Source organism: Amia ocellicauda, chromosome 22 (genome assembly GCF_036373705.1).
Source record: "Amia ocellicauda isolate fAmiCal2 chromosome 22, fAmiCal2.hap1, whole genome shotgun sequence".
Taxonomy (NCBI): Eukaryota; Metazoa; Chordata; class Actinopteri; order Amiiformes; family Amiidae; genus Amia; species Amia ocellicauda.
In genome coordinates this window covers 4,896,236-4,912,551 of record NC_089871.1, presented here as the reverse complement: position 1 = coordinate 4,912,551, position 16,316 = coordinate 4,896,236, and the positions used below count along the sequence as shown (strand labels likewise).

The 16,316-nt window shown below is 42.2% G+C and overlaps 1 protein-coding gene across 6 annotated transcripts in view; it reads left to right on the top strand.

The window, feature by feature from the left end:
- bcas3 (BCAS3 microtubule associated cell migration factor) overlaps positions 1-16,316 on the top strand; it is a 218,228-nt gene that overhangs the window by 97,520 nt on the left and 104,392 nt on the right. The gene's annotated exons all lie outside the window — the stretch shown is intronic.

The window sequence follows — 16,316 nt, the reverse complement described above, 5'->3', positions numbered from 1 at the left end:
AAAAGTCTCCTCTAGAAGGGAAGGTGCTGCAGTAATGCGTTTTTAACTGGCAGCAAAGCCTGGCATTTCCACACATTGTGCTCCCAGTGCCTCCGAGTACAGCCAGCCCCCTAATTGGGCACACCATAATGAGGGACAGTGTGCTGCCGGGGAGAGAGGAGTTGAGCGCCGCACCTCGGCTGTGGGACTGCAGAGATAACAAGCGATGCTCCCCCCCAGGGCCGCGCTCAGCGGGAGAGACTGTACGCCTCCGTTGCCCCAAACCAGTGAGCACTGGACTCTAGGCATACTGGTCAGCAGGACATAATCCACTAAATTAGTGGTAAACACACAGAGGAGGGCAAAAAAGGAGGAGAGGAAAAACCTCCAGAAAAACAGCCACAGCAGAAATGTTATAAATGGCTTCATTTTTTGACTAGCCACAGCTAATTGTGTGCCCTGTTCTTCCAGGCTATCCTTGATGAGGGCTGTTCAGCTCAGGCTAATTGATGAGTGGTTATCTGTGTGCCTAGGTACACTTTCAGCAAATAGGGATTATCCCAGGCCTGAAATCTCCACGGCTCGAGCGTCGATTCCAGAGCTCAGCTTGTGTTGAGTGTGTTTGTGTGTATCTATTATTATTATTATCGTCTTTTGTCATCTTTGACTGCAGGACATGTTAGTGAGATTAAATCCTTTCATATTGGTCCTCCCTCCTTATGCGAGGGTGGTGAACTTTTGGTTGATGTACATCTCTCTCCTCCTCGGCACGCCTCTCTCATTGTTGTTAACAGGAGTTTGCTTTGGCATTACTGGCAGTATCTCTGCCGTCATCTCAATCGCCCGGTTTGCTCACAGTGGAAGTGCAGAGATGCTACAGTCCACGGAAAATGTAATTGTGAGAGGTCAAATAAATAAAAAGGGTCAATTCCTGTTTATTAACCAATGTGTTTAAGTCAAATATATTTGTGTGTGTTAATGTATGTATGTGTATCTATAGAGAGAGAGGAAGGGGTCGGAGACAGGAATATTAAAAAATAAATGTAGCTTCTCAAACGTATTGCAAACAAATTCTCACTGTATTCCCAGCAGTAATGATTGCACAGCTATTGAACTGTCAGCGGTAAAGCCCTTAAGAAAATGTTTATATAAGTGCTATTTTCCTGTCAGAAATTGCCTGTTGAGAGTTGTTTTTAGCTTGTTTGTGTGCTTGTTTGTTCTTCAAACCCAAGTCTTTTTAATTAAGAATATGATTGAGTGTCTTGTTGGCTTTAAAAAGGTATCTTTAACTGACCCCAGGAAATATGCTTTGTTGTAAATTCTAATAAACACAAAGATCTTAATGAACCGGCAAGTATTTCAAGTAATTCTAATAAATTAGAAACACATGTTATTTTATTTTTTTCTTCTTTACATTAACGTCGCAGATTAAATGAAGGGGTTGTTGCAGACCCTGAACGGAGCAATGGCTGTGCACCCCCTGTATTCTTTTACCTTCTTTTTCAATAGATGCTCTTGCTCTGGAGAGTCTTTGTCTCAGCTTTCTGAAGAGCCTAAAACATTTTTCATAATCCACTGTAAGTAAGCCCACACAAAGATTATGTCTTTCTTTTAAAGATGTGTTTACATAGTCATTGGGTGAAAGATTGCAGGACTCTTACCACTAGTTTTGAAAATGAAGCCAGACCAGGAAAATCAGGATACAATTTGGCACTTATGGAGACTAAATGATTTCCTTTTTAGCTGCTGATTTCTACTGGGAAATGTATCCTTGGACTGAAAATTGCATCCGGAAAAATGTTTATGTAGTGTTTTTTCAAATGAATGATTATTCCTCTAACCTTTAACACACACAGAATGTAATTCTTTTTTTCCTCATTAACCCCTTTCTGACTGGCACTATTGGCATTGTTTTGCCTTTATGTCATTTGCTTCCTTTTGGCAAAACGTCTTAAGTTGCAAAAACACACGCGGCCACGGTGAAGTCTCTACTATAAACACCAGACTCTCTGAACAATTGCAATACATTAGGGTCGTTATATATTACACCACTACTGTGTCTTTGCCTCTGATGTAAACATTCTATACCACTAATTCTTTTATTTTGGCTTGTGTAACAAATTCACTTTTATTCTCCTGGCACATTATGAGAGCAGTCTGGTTTGTAATTTGAAACTTTACTCTTAGCTGCCTGCTGAGGAAAACCTCACCAGGAGTTATTTAAAGCAGGATCTTTTATTTTTATTCTTGTGAAGTATTTAAAAATTAATAGTAAAGGTTTTCAATCGTGACAGTCTAGGATAGACTATGTAACCTGGAGAATGTAATGAGAGGAAAAGCCTGAGAGTTCTCCCCACCTCCGACCAGAATAGTGAAGTTGGATAGGGCAGTATTGTTCCAAAGCCGTGAAAGAAATCGAAAGCTTTACCTCAGGAAAACGCAACATTTCCCAACAGTCTTGGGGGGAATTCACAGTCGGAAACACTCACTCATGACACCAGATCTGACAAATATTACTTCTGTATCTGGCTCCATCCGGGTTTCACAGCTGCAGATGAGTAACATACCGTCGTGACAAATGATTCTTCATTTTAACTTTGCACCATCAAAAGATATTAGTATAAATATTTATACAGATGTGTGTGAGTGTAAATCACAATATACAGTGATTTAAACCCCACATTTAAAAAATAAAATATATATTTATTTACGTGTTGAACAAGAGAATGGTCAGTTCTTTGCCTGGATGAATGAACTGCAGGCCGTTCTTCCTGCATGCAGCTGCGCAGTCCCTGGGCACTGGAGGAGCCAACACTATCAGAGGCACTGATGTGAGCGCTGTCCAGAAAAGATTATAAATAATATCCCCCATTGTAACATTATATTAACATACATTAATTGTAACAACTGTATAATGTATAATCTATTGCAAAATGTTGTCATTTTAATTGGGTTATGACTGCACATCGTTAGAAAGGCAATGTGTATTAATATCTTTCTTTTGATCACTCTGCTGTAGAGGTGGCAAAAGGATAATCCTTACAAACGTTTTGTGACTTGTTTATTTGTTTGTTTTTAAATTGAATGAATTAAACCTGCATGATAAATTCTGTTTACTAATCTAAGAACTATATCTCATCTGAATTTGTCCTCCGGTATCTTATCTTTTCGGTTTGTCTGCTTTCTTGTTCATGCCGAGTTCAACTTCCACGTATTTTTAGTTTCTATCGTGAGACGCACAGCACCCAGAACTGTACACACTTTCACACATTTAATTTTGGTCATGAAAGGCTGTGAAACTATCTTTTCAATTTTGTGGGTTTGGGGTGGGTGTGTGATTTTCTCAGATTTGTGATTCATTTGTTATAAATAGTCCCATGAGCCACGGGGCATGGGGTCACTTACAGTAACTGTTGAGAGACAGGGATATCGGGGGTGGGGGGAGTCGTGGGAATTTCAAAGGACGCCTCAGCTTTGATTTGCTTTTTGTTTTTTGTTTTGTATTTATCTGCGCATTCACACGTTCGGCCTTAAAACAGGCTGAAGTAATTTGTCTTTTTTTCCTTCCTTCTTTCCTTTTTCGTATCCTCTTTTCCTTTTCTTTAAATAGTTTCACAGCTGCACCGCATGGCCTTTCTTCTGACGAGTGCCTGTGTGTGTGTGCGTGCGTGTTTGTGTGCGCGTTCGTTTTTTATTTTTTCCCTTCTCCACCGCAAAACCTTGAAAAATCCCCCGTGGAAACTATTGACCCCTTTTCTGCAGTGTTTCTGTAGCGTCTTGTCAAACATCTGGAAAGAGGCATGTTTGCAGTCCCTCCACGACGGGCCTAGGCTTTTACTTGATTATATTATCTGGTAAAAGTTTTCTTTCTCTGACAGGAAAAAAAAAAAAAAGGTAGTACGCGACCCTTGGTCTGTCAAGGGGTCAAGTGGTGATTGCTGATGTTGTCTGCTTTAAACACATGTTTAGCCCCGCAAAGCTCAGGCAGTTCCCAAAAGTTTGGTAACCATTAAGGTACTTCCTAAGTCAGTTCCGGAGTCAGGCCTCAGTGGATGGGATGGGGGGGGGGTTGGGCTGGGAGATTGGTAGGATCGGGGGGGTGCACCGAGTTGCTTGTTGCTTCTTTCCACGAAAGGGAATTTAGTCTGGCGGCTGATCCAGCCAAGGAGTAACTCACGCAAGGCCGACCCAGACAGGAAGAGCTTCTGCGAGTCGTGTTTTGATAGAGGATCAGCAGATTGCGGGACGAGCTGTGAACTTTACATGTGATGAAGCTGGAGCCGCAGCCACCTGAGGGCGGAGGAATCAGAGAGGAAATTAAAGGATCATTTAGTTTAGAGATCTGCGACACAGACACCCATTTCCAGCCTTGCAAAAAAACAAAAAGGCCCATAAGAAAATTAATAATAAAGCTCAAAGCGCCCCGGCCTCATCTGAGTGCCAGTGTCGTTTCGTAACGACGCCACATATTAAAAGCGTACGAATGGATACCGGCATAAATCCATCCCCTTGTCTCCTGCGTTGGAGAGGTTTCAGAGCCCGACTCGACTCCTGTCTGGCGCACTGCTGTGAAAGAGGTTTGTGCGAGTCATGGTCGCTGTACTTGTTGGCATGAGGGTTGTGTACATTTTTAAGTTGTTTCCTCCCCTCTCTCCGTGGCGAGGCTCTCGCCCAGGCGCTGAGCGTTGCCGAACTTCTGTATTTAATCTGGGTGATATCTCATCTGCCTCTGTCTTCCATTCGTGGATGTGGCTCACTTTATTTTCTTACAATAATCATCCCGAAAATGTGACACAATCGTAGCCGCAAAGATTTGCATGGCGTCTCAGATCTCTGACTGCCATTTGCTTGTTAGAACTCTTTAACTTAATTCCTTCAAATATAATGCAGACGTGGATGTGGAAAATAAATCCATCATAAGATTGGAGTATGCACACAAGGTTTGTGAGTCTCTAAGGGCTGGAAGCTCGCGTTGGAGACGGTGAAAGTGATGCACTAGGGCCCTTCAGTAGAAACATCCTGGCATATCAGCAGCTTTCCCACTCCAGCTCCCGGGTCGCTACCGAGACCCGCGGCAGAACTCGTGTCACTATTGCGCTGTTCTGCTGACCCCAATTAAGGCCGCCAAGCCTCTTATTGGAAATGGCTGGGCGCACGCTAAGAGGAGATGAATGCGTTGTCTGTGCATTAATGTATGCGGGTTTTCCAGCTAAGATACAGACATAGACACCATTCTCCCGGGGTAAGCCCAGGGTGTTGAGCCTGTCCTTCCTGTGCTGCAGACGCCCCCCAGCCCCAGGGACAGACAGGAAGAGACTGGGCCGAGGTGGGGATTGAGATCCAGGGGTGCCCTGTCCCCCCCTTCCCCAGCGGCCTTTTTTGCACTTATCAACACCACATGCAGCCCACATCTCCAGCCTGCTAGAAGAGTAGCCTCTTACATCCTTCTTATTTGTGCTGGGGGGTTGTCAGGGTACAATAATTCAACACAAACATGCAGGATCTCAGAGTGCAGAGCAGTGTAGCCAGACAGGATTTTGGCTGTGTGCTGTACTCAATATAGGACGGCGAGGGGGGGATAAATCCTGGTATTTTTTTATTTGCGCTTTGGCATAGCACTGGAGCTCTGAGAAAGCTCTAGACATTCCCACACCGAGGTGATCTGTCGAAGGGTATCAGGCCTTTACTGTTACTGCTTTCTCATCACTTTCTCCCTTCGTAAACCAGAAATATTCATCTAATGGGTCCGACAGTGGATATCATTGCGTCATTGAGCTCCTCGTGGTGTATTCTGTTCCAGCTGCGATATTCGGTTTTCTGCATTTGGCTCTGGAAGCCCCAGCATGGGTGGATATACCCCAGGCCTCGTAACTTTGTGCCAGCGCTCTGTAGTGTAATATGACACAGTGTGAGCATGAACTGTAGGTGACCGCAGCTGGAAAAGATTCACAAGGGATCTGCCGAGCATGCATGCTAATAATGTGCTTCACCTGATGCACCATTTAAACAAATTATATTTGTTTATAAATAAGAAGGCCCTGTTTGTGAAAAGCAGAGGTGGAAAAAAAGGCAACTTTTCTGGTTGAATACCTATTTAGACACATGCCCGTGTTTGTACTTTTTTATGCACTATTTAATAAGGTTTCCTTTGAAGCATGCCTGGCCATACTTCACATCCTAGGCTGGTGTGCTGGTATTTTTCTAATTGCACTTTCTAATCTTCTTTATTTATGTTGAACTTGAACATAAAAAAACGGGAGACTAGATGGAATTCCAGTGAGGTGAAATCGCACGCTGTATACTGCCGAGACAGCCTCGCCACAACGTTAAAAGAAATTGTTTGGAACCAGCGATTAGATGTATTTATTGTTTAACATCAGGCTTTGGAGATCCCTGATGGCAAATAGTCGGATGTACGCTCGAGTATGCTAAGCCAGTTTTGTAAAACACCTTCGTTTCCAATCTAAGTATAAATAAACGTTGCAGATATGACATGCAGTCGTTCATAGAGACATATGATTTAAAAAAGATATAATTTGAATGAACAAGCTGTCGTTTGATTTAAGGTAGAGAATTTAAACATGCTCACAGTGTTCCACACAAACGCACCAGACGCCTCCTAGAGCTGTCAGATGTCGGGCCGAAGCGGGTATGTGTTTTCTGTTTAAATAAGTGCCCAAGCAGAATAAATAAGTCAGTGTCAAAATATTTAGTATGAGGTTTTTTTTTTTTTGTATGTCATTTGGTAATGAATCAAAATAACAATCATAAATGATAGGACGAATGTATTAAACAAGTTTAACAGCACATGCAATCTCACATACAATCTCTGGATAAAAAAAGGCTTCAGATGAAAGTGTAGAAATATAACAGCAAACAGTGTTAACAGAAGGAGTTATTTTTTTTGCTCTTTGGTTTCAAGTCAGTGGAATTAATTTAGTCTTGGGAATAATTGGTTTGTAAGGATCTTGTAAGTTTCTTCTTCGCTGGGGGGGCTCTGCCAACACACGGGGGGGTCTCTTCATACCACTGTGATCACTCTCCTCCTCGTTATTATTACTGTTGTCATTCCTCTGTAAACACGCCGCGGTGCTCGCCCATGGCCACTCTGGGCTTCCCCCCCCACCCCCCCTTTGCTGATCAGTGACTTGCGGTGAGGATGTTGATTTATTGCAGTTGAGAGCCACCCCCCCCGGGCTGATTTTGGGCAGGGGGGGTTGGAAGAGGAAGAGGGTTCGTGGGAGTGGGGGTAGGGGGTTGGCGAAGGGGTGTTGGCTGGACATAAATACTCATGCAGGAGCCGTGATAAAAAAAAAAAGTTGAAAGTGGTAATGAAGATGAATGTTGTTTGGGGGGAGCGGGGATAACGGCCTCGGCCTCTCCTTTCCCCGGCTCCTGGGAGCTCTGGGAGAGGAGGTGACGTTGGCCAAAGGAAATATTCCCCTGCTTGTTTATTTCTCATGGCACCGCTGGAATGTTGCCGTGCCTCCTGGGTGTTCTAAACTGTCACTTGTTAACAGCTTTCACGCGGCGCCGCCATTAACCCTTACCATTACCAAAAATAATATATACAACATAAGTTTGAGGTATGATGTAAACTGGAAAGGCAGGCATATCTTCACCATTGCAGAGGGAATACCGTCCGTGTTCTCTGACATGGGGTTTGGGATTGAGCTCTCTGATCTCTGCTGGTGGCAGGTGGCGCTGAAGGAGGAAGAGGAAAGATCTATACTGGTCAGATTTTCCACACAGGCTTTTGAATTGAATGTGTAGCTTTTAATCTCAAACTCAAGTCTGAACACTCAAGGTCTTTAATCTCGGGAACTGGGTTGAATCGGTGTTTATTCGACGGCGAGGTAACAGTGTCAGCGAGTGTTTCAGCACTCTTTCTGGACCACCGATTTCTTTTTAATTATGTTTTTAAAAACGTAACGGGGGAAAACGCCTGTTCCCGTGCGGGTCAAATAGGATGCTGTCATTAACTTTTCATTAGGCGGCTTCCTATGGATGTCCTCCACCCACTGCCCACATCTAAGATGGTCCCTGCTCTGGAGCCAGCACCCAGACGAGCACCCATCCGCGCTCCTCAGCCCTGATGCATTTAAAAATAGCCTCGTTATTAGGATGGGCTGGAACACGCTCCCAGCAGTGGTGAAAGAATAAGTCGTTTACAGCCAAAGAGAATCCCGAGTCGTTGCAACCACACAGATCTTATCTGCAACATTTAAGAGTGAACTGAAGCACAAAGTGTTCGGCAGATGATGCTCCGGAGTTAGTGGAGCAGAGAGGCAAGCTGGCAGCCTTCTCGACGTGGCTCTCTGGGCCGAGCGCGGAGGGAGGGCCTCTTACGGTTTGTGAAGCTGTCCGTTGTTGTGGGTGTTTGAAAACTAGTTTAGAAGCTGGCATTGTTGCGCTAGTCAGACTGCATCACTGTCAACCGCCCACTAATTATCAGGAAATTTATAGCTGCATTAGGTAAATGTCACTTCACTGCAGTAGCCCAGGCCGAGATAGCTCTCTGCTTTTAGTTAGCACCATCGGCATGTCTCCACGTGCTGGAGGCATCATTAACAACAATAAAAAGACTAAGGATGTAGTGATGCCATTCTTTACACAGAAGTAGACATCGACACCCAGCACAGAAACAATTACTGCACTTACAGATCAAATCATATATATATAAAAACAAGCTTTTATTATTATTATTATTATTATTATTATTATTATTATTATTATTTTACTTCATTGTGATACTTATCATCAAGTGGTGAAGCCAGACGCTACAGTTATGCTCCCCAGTGTAAGAACATCTACTGTCATAAATTTTAAGATGTTTATCAGGAGGTGGAAACCGCCGTTTTGGAAAACTGTTACTCATCACATCTGCCAGTGATTTCCTTTTTCACTGTTAGTCCACTGAAAATGCTTTGTCCTGCTGACCCTGAATGGATTTGTATTATTAATTTCAAGAGCTATACTGTGATCTTATCCGCAATGTTGTTGATGGCTCCAAAACAGATACAATATCTGGGATTTTTGGTTCCAGTTCCTTGAATGCAAAGCTTGTGGTTTTTATTTTGTGGTGTTTACAAACACTGTAGACACGAGAACATTATCTATATATCTAGTATTGTAATGAGCGTAAAGATGGAGTAGAGATTAACCTTCATTTCATGGGTTGTTATGGTTGTACACATTAGTCTGGATTTCACCGAATTCCAGAGAAGCTTTTGTTTAATTTTGCAGCTTTAGCTTTTGTAGACATCTTTATTGGTCTGCATCTTTAATGGTCTGTTTTCAAAACCAGAGTCACTTCAAATTTTGTGTGAGTAGCTGCTAGTGATGTGGAGTCCCTGTGCATTCCTTTGCATACAAGCTGTCAGTCATGTATGTCATGTATTGAATGTATGCACTCAACATGCACTGAGGATGAGGTACGGCAACAAGAGAGTGAGAGTGTTGTGTGAGAGTGGACTAACTTTCCCACTTCGCGTTGAGCGTGTCAGACCACTCTCTGGGATTGCGGGCTTAATGTGAGACAATTGAAATGACACACAGCACACTGCAGGCTTGAATGTCCATGCACGTGCAGCTTAGTGTCTAATTGTAGATGCAAAGTTATCTATTTTCGGGTCCTTTTTTCATTGTTTAAATGATAACCAGCTAGCAAGGATAATGAGAAATCAAAGGCAGCCCTTGAACTGCTTTCTTAAGTGCTTGCAGCTGACCTGGGAGGCCAGATCGCAGGGCAGCCCGTAGCAGTGTGGGGTTAACAGCACGGTGTACCTGAATGTCCATGGACTTGTCAGTGATACTGCATCACCAAGTCTTTATGTGGTTAATTCAGCCATTTTATAATCATGCTTGCTCTTGTCAAGCTCACCTGTTTGTCCTCTTAAATTGTGACCAAATGGACAGCAGTAGGCATGGATAGATAGACGGCTTACGTTGTGTGATGGGACGTATTTACAGCCACAATTGTTAACAGGAAGGGATATCCCGATGGAAAAACGTGGCAGTAAAATACTACAATAAGTGTTCTCTGTGGCATTTTCTTTGGAGAAGAATAAGGCAATTATAAATTCTATTCCTTTTCATTTTTTGGCTGTATTCCTCTCTTGCTCCCCGTGTGATGTGGTGCCACTGTTTGTATATGTGTGTGTCTGTCACTTCGGTCGAGGGCTGCGTCTGTGCTTCCCTGTAATCGACAGTGCAGTCACTGGCTCAGTGCAGCTCACAGCCGGTCACCCTGATGTGCAGCACATCAGTGACAAATCAAACTCCGAGCGCTTTTGAACTGCCAGCCTGGAAGTGCAATGGATCATTTACTATCAACATCGTGTTTAACATATAAATGATGACAGACATTGATCACCCTTGCCATTGTACAGCAATCACGAGATTGATACTGATCCGGGTGCCAGCCAAGCAATTACTGCCGCAGCAGCAGCAGGGCGCTGGGGGGGGGCGCTCCGTCTCCATGTATATGGTGTTCTCGATTCCCAGAAAACTAGTCACAGGATTAGACGTAATGCATACGAGAATCCAGTCCTAACCTTGGTAGCAGAGGCCCCATGAATGCACCACTATCTCGGTCTACAGAGCACATCTGTGTTGCCCCATGAAACACTGTAACCGATATAACAACCGTACTTATTTTTTTTTATATTTATATATGTATATTATTAGACAATTTCCCGCATTCTTGTGTGATCCAGTTATCTATGTTCAGTGCATCTATGGAAGAAGAAATTAGTTAATTTTCCAGTTCTTTTACATCGGCCTTTGAAGTCTGCCTTGTTGTTCGTGGCATTAAAATTGCAAAGGACTTGCTTAACAGTAATAATTGCCCTGATCTGTGTGCTTGTTTTTCTTTTAAACAGCAAGACAAATCACTGCACCCTGTGGCATCTGTGCTCATCTCAGGCCTGGGGATTTACGGCAGGAATAATGTAAAGCAATGCTTAGTTTTGGAGGCGCACACTCAGAGTCATAGAAGATCACTTAAAAGCCCCTCTCCTACACAGTTTGCCAGGGTCTAATGAAATATCTCAATTCCTGTCGATGTGTAACCTAAATTTGACATCATTCTTGAACTTGCAGCTTTGCTTGCGTTGTTCTCGTTACTGAGAACCTCTGGTAGGATGTAGTTTGTAATTAGATACAGATGTTGCTAAGGCAGCTCAGCCAGACTGTTATTTTAGCCTATGCTGAGCACATTTTTTTTTTTTTTCATAATAGTCTGAACTCACTTTGAATCTTTCCCCAAAATTCCTTGCGTTAATGCAGTTTTATGTGCTCTTGAATTGCACAGTGACCAAGACAGAAAAGGTGAGGTTTTAAACAGGCAAATACATTTTTGTATGATTACTTCGGTTCCCTGTCATGTAAATCCTTGCTTCATTTCACGTTGCCTTTGGAGAACTGAAGAACGGTGTTTGGTTTGGTTTATATATTCGATGTCACATCTTTGTTGTGATAATGGCAGTTTAGAGGATTGTACAAACAGAAGGGACAGGTAATGAAAGTAATTTTCCGTGCTGACCTTATCGATGTTGCTTGATAATTAAGACTCAAGAACTATATTTTAGAGAATTTTATTGTGGGACTTAAAGTTTTAGGAGTATTTCAAGGGCCCTGCTTTGACGGACCCCTCAGCTCTGGCATCCTCAATGTATCACTTAATGAAATGATACTTCAGTCCAGACAGGAGGTTAATGTAAGCTGAGTTAAATTTCTGTGGTCCGTATGACAACATTTATTTTACTAGGTTTTCGGTATCGCGCGGTTAATGTAAACGTATCCTGATGAATGCCTTTTAAATTCATGTTTAATTAATCATTCATTTCTAGTTTATACCACGTCAGAATGGGAAACTTTACACACACATACAGATGAATAGTTTACAACTTCATATTTACTCCCTAGAGGTGTGTGCATTTATCACACATTTCATTTAATTGGTCATGTGTTGTTTTCTTGTGATCTGTAACTTGAAATATTCTTTTGATGTAATGCAGGCACTGAGTGCTGAAGAAAAATTAGCTGTGTTTTCGTGTCTTCCTTCCTTTATGTAATGATTAATTTTGCACAACACAGAGTTGTACTCCACAGATAGTAAGAGCAGGATATCTCCTATGTGCTCTGGGTTTTAACACAACCCGTGACAGATTAGTGAATCTAAACATACCATTGTCTTCAAAACAGCTTAACAACAAGCATTTTAATAATCTACTGATGATTTGGGGCTAGGTTCCTGCATATGAGAAGCTTAGTATTTTATTTAATGTGATGATTAAAGTAGATCAAATTGTCTGGTTTTCTGCTATATTGTTGAAATATTTTGGATATATGGGTGGTGGCTTTGTCAACAAAGTAAAATGAGACTTCTTTAAAGTGAAACAAAAGGTTCAAATTAAAGTCAGGGCTTTGAATCAGAAATGTGGCGAATTCTTAAACCCCTGTGGTTTTGGTTTGTTACAGAAAAAAAGAGAAAAAAGAGAAAATCCCAAAGTTTTATTTAAAGGTCAAACATTGTAACAAAAATGTGTTGTTAACTCCCTGAATACGGCCAGAACACCGAAACTATGATTCACATGCAGGGTGGATAAACAGCAACAAGAAAAAACACATTTTAAAGAGTGTGCGTGTTGGCATATCCTCCTAATAATCAGGCCACTTTTCTGTACTTGATCTGATTGCCTTCAATAGGAATGCCCTGACAAGAGGTGTTAAATTATTCCATGAGCCTTTATTCTGTGTAAGGTACAAGATTAAGGGGGTGTTTTTCCGTGTAACATTTAAGCATAAGGTTTAGTTACTGGATGGAGAGCGATAAGACAAAACATGGTTGGAAGCAATTTGACTCAAAACCATCCGATAGTGTGATACGGCATATGGAGCTGATCTTGAAACAGTAGTTTAATGCAAGTTACTGACCTCCATATTGAAAAGATTTCTCCAGCGCCAAAGGCACAGTTGTGCTTCAAGTGTGCCATGTCACATAGCATTTTGTTCAGCTCAGTGTTCAATAAAAGAAGAAAAACGGTTGTGTGCTTTAATCCGTCCTGATTCACGGATTGTATATTGTGTGTGTTTGTTTTCCCCAGGTCTATTTTTATTTTTGTTTTGGAGGTGGTAAAATACATTTTTGAGATGCCCAGCTGTTTCACATTGTTGCTCAATTATCTCTCAAACTCTCTCAAACAGATATGGAGATTTATTTAATGCAGAGACACATGTACCTAAAACTACAGCCCACACTTGCACAGATGTTAGGGCTCTGCCGTGTCCCGTCCGCTCTCACATTTCATCGCAGTCCTTGCAGACTCGTGACCGATAATAGGTGACTTATGTGGTTGAAGGCTATCTGTAATGTTACACCTGGTTTCAGCAAAGGTTTGTTTTTCTTTCCGACGTAACTTCCCCCTTTGAGTGGAAATGTTTTTGCGTTGCAGGAAATTCTTATCGAGGTGTAGAAATGCATTTGGATACGGTGCCCGAGCAAAGTGCAAATTTTGTGCAGCATCTTCAAATTTGAGAAATGTGCATTTGTATTATATTTAGGATTGTAGGTGTTCGTGTGCTGGCCAGTCCCTGATATATATGTGTGTGCATGTAAATAAATAAATGCACATACATACATATATACACACACATAAAAACATATATATATATAACCTTTTCCAAAGTCTGTTCTCAATGCCAGCTATACATCTGACATTTCCAGGGCTATAATTATTTATTTTTAATTGTGAATGCCTTAATTGTGTAACTTATCCTTTTCAAAATTTCAGCTTCCATTTACCGCTGCTGCTATTGCACAAAGCAGAGCCAGGCCGAAGGGGGAAATATAAAAAAGCTGTCCTTTCTTTAGGTCTTAAACACCTGATTAGTATATTCCAGCCACAAAGATTGCTTCTGATATCAAACATGTGGAAGCGTTTATGAAAATGAGTTCAAAATGAAACGAGGGATCAAGTGTTTTAATGTTAAAACCATGTTTGTATTCCTGCTGAAGAAGGGGAGAGAGAGAGAGAGAGAGAGAGAGAGAGAGAGAGAGAGAGAGAGACGGTGGTAGGGGGAGAAGGAGCAATAGGGATGGGGGGTGTGCTGAGCCGGCTGTTTTAGTCTCAGTGCACAGGTAATAGCCAGGAGCCGATTCCCACAGGCACAGGGTTGCCTCTGCCACAATGAGCCATTCACGGAGGGGCTGAAGTCCCTGCGGGGGCCCTGCACACCTGGCTTCAGGTGAAATACGGGGGGTGGGGACATGGGGGAAGGAGCTCATGTTATTTATTTATTCATTTACACTTGCTGCAGGTGTCCGTTTCCATCTTGAGTATTATTTGGAAAGACACTGATGCAATAGACAGTGCACTTTTAAGCTCTACCAATGTTGGGTGCAATATAGTTGGTGTATTAGTGTATTTCATTTGAACAGGCTTGGGGGGTTGTGTTAATGTAAGTCAGGGGTCTAGTGTGCACAGGGGAATGGGTTATATTCTCATTTAACCTCTTTTATGTGTTTATCACTGGTTTAGTCTGTAAATATGCCAGTGCGTCAAAGTCTGCTTTAAAGTGTTTAATGCCTTAGTTTAAGAAAATCAGATAGTCATAAAATACAATTATAGTGTTATAGTAATTTATTTTTATTTAAATTAAGTATTTAGATTTTCTATAATACTTTCTTACAGTAAAATCAATATTTAAACCATTATCACAACAGTCTACTATTTCTTCTCTGAATAAGTTAAGTAGTTACAGCTTTTCTGAATATTTATTTTTATAGAACTGTGCCTGTTTGATCTAAACACTTAAGTTAGTATCAATTTATACTGAAATCAAAACTAAAAGAAATATGTTGTCTGTGAATCCTTGCTTGACCTCCAGTTAGAGGATACATGTATAAAACACACTTTAACCCTTCTGAAATCTGCGCACACGGTAGTTCACACTCCACTGTCCTGGGCTTTCGATATTGACAGTCTTCTCTCCTTCAGTGGCAAAGACGTATCTTCATATCCTCTTCATTGTTCAACAGGGAAATAGCAGCACATGTATTCTCTGCTACTTTTTGCCCCCCCCTCTCTATTCTGGTTGATGGTTGAAAGTGTGTCCCTGTGCAATCATCTCCACCAGTCCCGTAGTGTTCTCCTCTCTGCCGTCTTCACCTTCACCGCGGCTCCTGCAGCCCGTCACCAGCTATGAGAAGTGACAGTTCACATCCTGGGGCGGCTGCAGGGGCTGGCTTGCAGAAAGTAGCAGCCCAACCAAAAATTCATGCTCACAAGATCCCCCCCTCTTAATTCAGAAATGCATTTGCTCTAGTTCCCGCTCGGCGCTGCAGGGGCATCTACGGGGCTGCGGCAGGATGCTCGGAGGAGCAGAGAGGCAGCCTTCACACGCTACTGACTGCACACTCCTTCGCAAGATGAAAAACAGACGGAAAGAGACACATCCAGCCGGATTGCTAATCTGTGCAGGAGGGTTCACTGAACTGTGCGATGCACACAGCAACAGACCCTCAGATTTCACTCACATGCCAAGAGCATCCCGTTAGAGAGATGGCAGAGGTGGCATGATTTGAGTGCACTGGCGGCATGGTGAGCTGAGTGTGGCCGAACCCGACGCCAGGCCTCGCACCGGCTCGAAAAGAAAGGACGAGATAAAAGCCAGGATTCAAATTGTAAAGTAGATTTGCTGTAAAAATCTCATGAAGGCCTTTCATTAATAAGACATGGCATGAATGCATAGGAAACTACCCAGCATTATATATTTTTATTTAAGTAGATGCTTTTCATTCATATAAAACCATTTTCTTACACTAATGGATAAGGGCATCTGCTAATAAATAAATAATAATAATAATAATAATGTTCTTTTAGTTCTAAAACATAATCATTACAATAAATTGGAAATATATTCATGTATGTATCAGTCCTAATGTTCTTATATGGGACTAACTTTCCAGAGGAAAAAATACAAACTTGAAAGATAAAGCCACCCCTTTTATTCTCATGAACTCTGCGGGGAAGAAAGGAGGATGAAAGTGTCTTGTGAAAATAAAAAACAAATCTTCAGGAGCAGCGGCAAGGTTAAACTGAGCGGCCGTCCTGGCTTTGAAGTGGTGGGCAGTATTGTTAATTGTCAGAGCTGGCTTCGGTAAAGGTGGTAACAATTTAACAAGAGTGTAGAACCGCAGGGGGCTCGATGCATATCAGGTGTTTGCAGATGTTGTGTGCCTGGCAGGGGAGAGGGAACGAGCGACTTCTCGAGATGAGAGGCCGGCTTAACAACCAATAATTCTTTGTTTGTTCAGCCAATCGCTCCGTAAT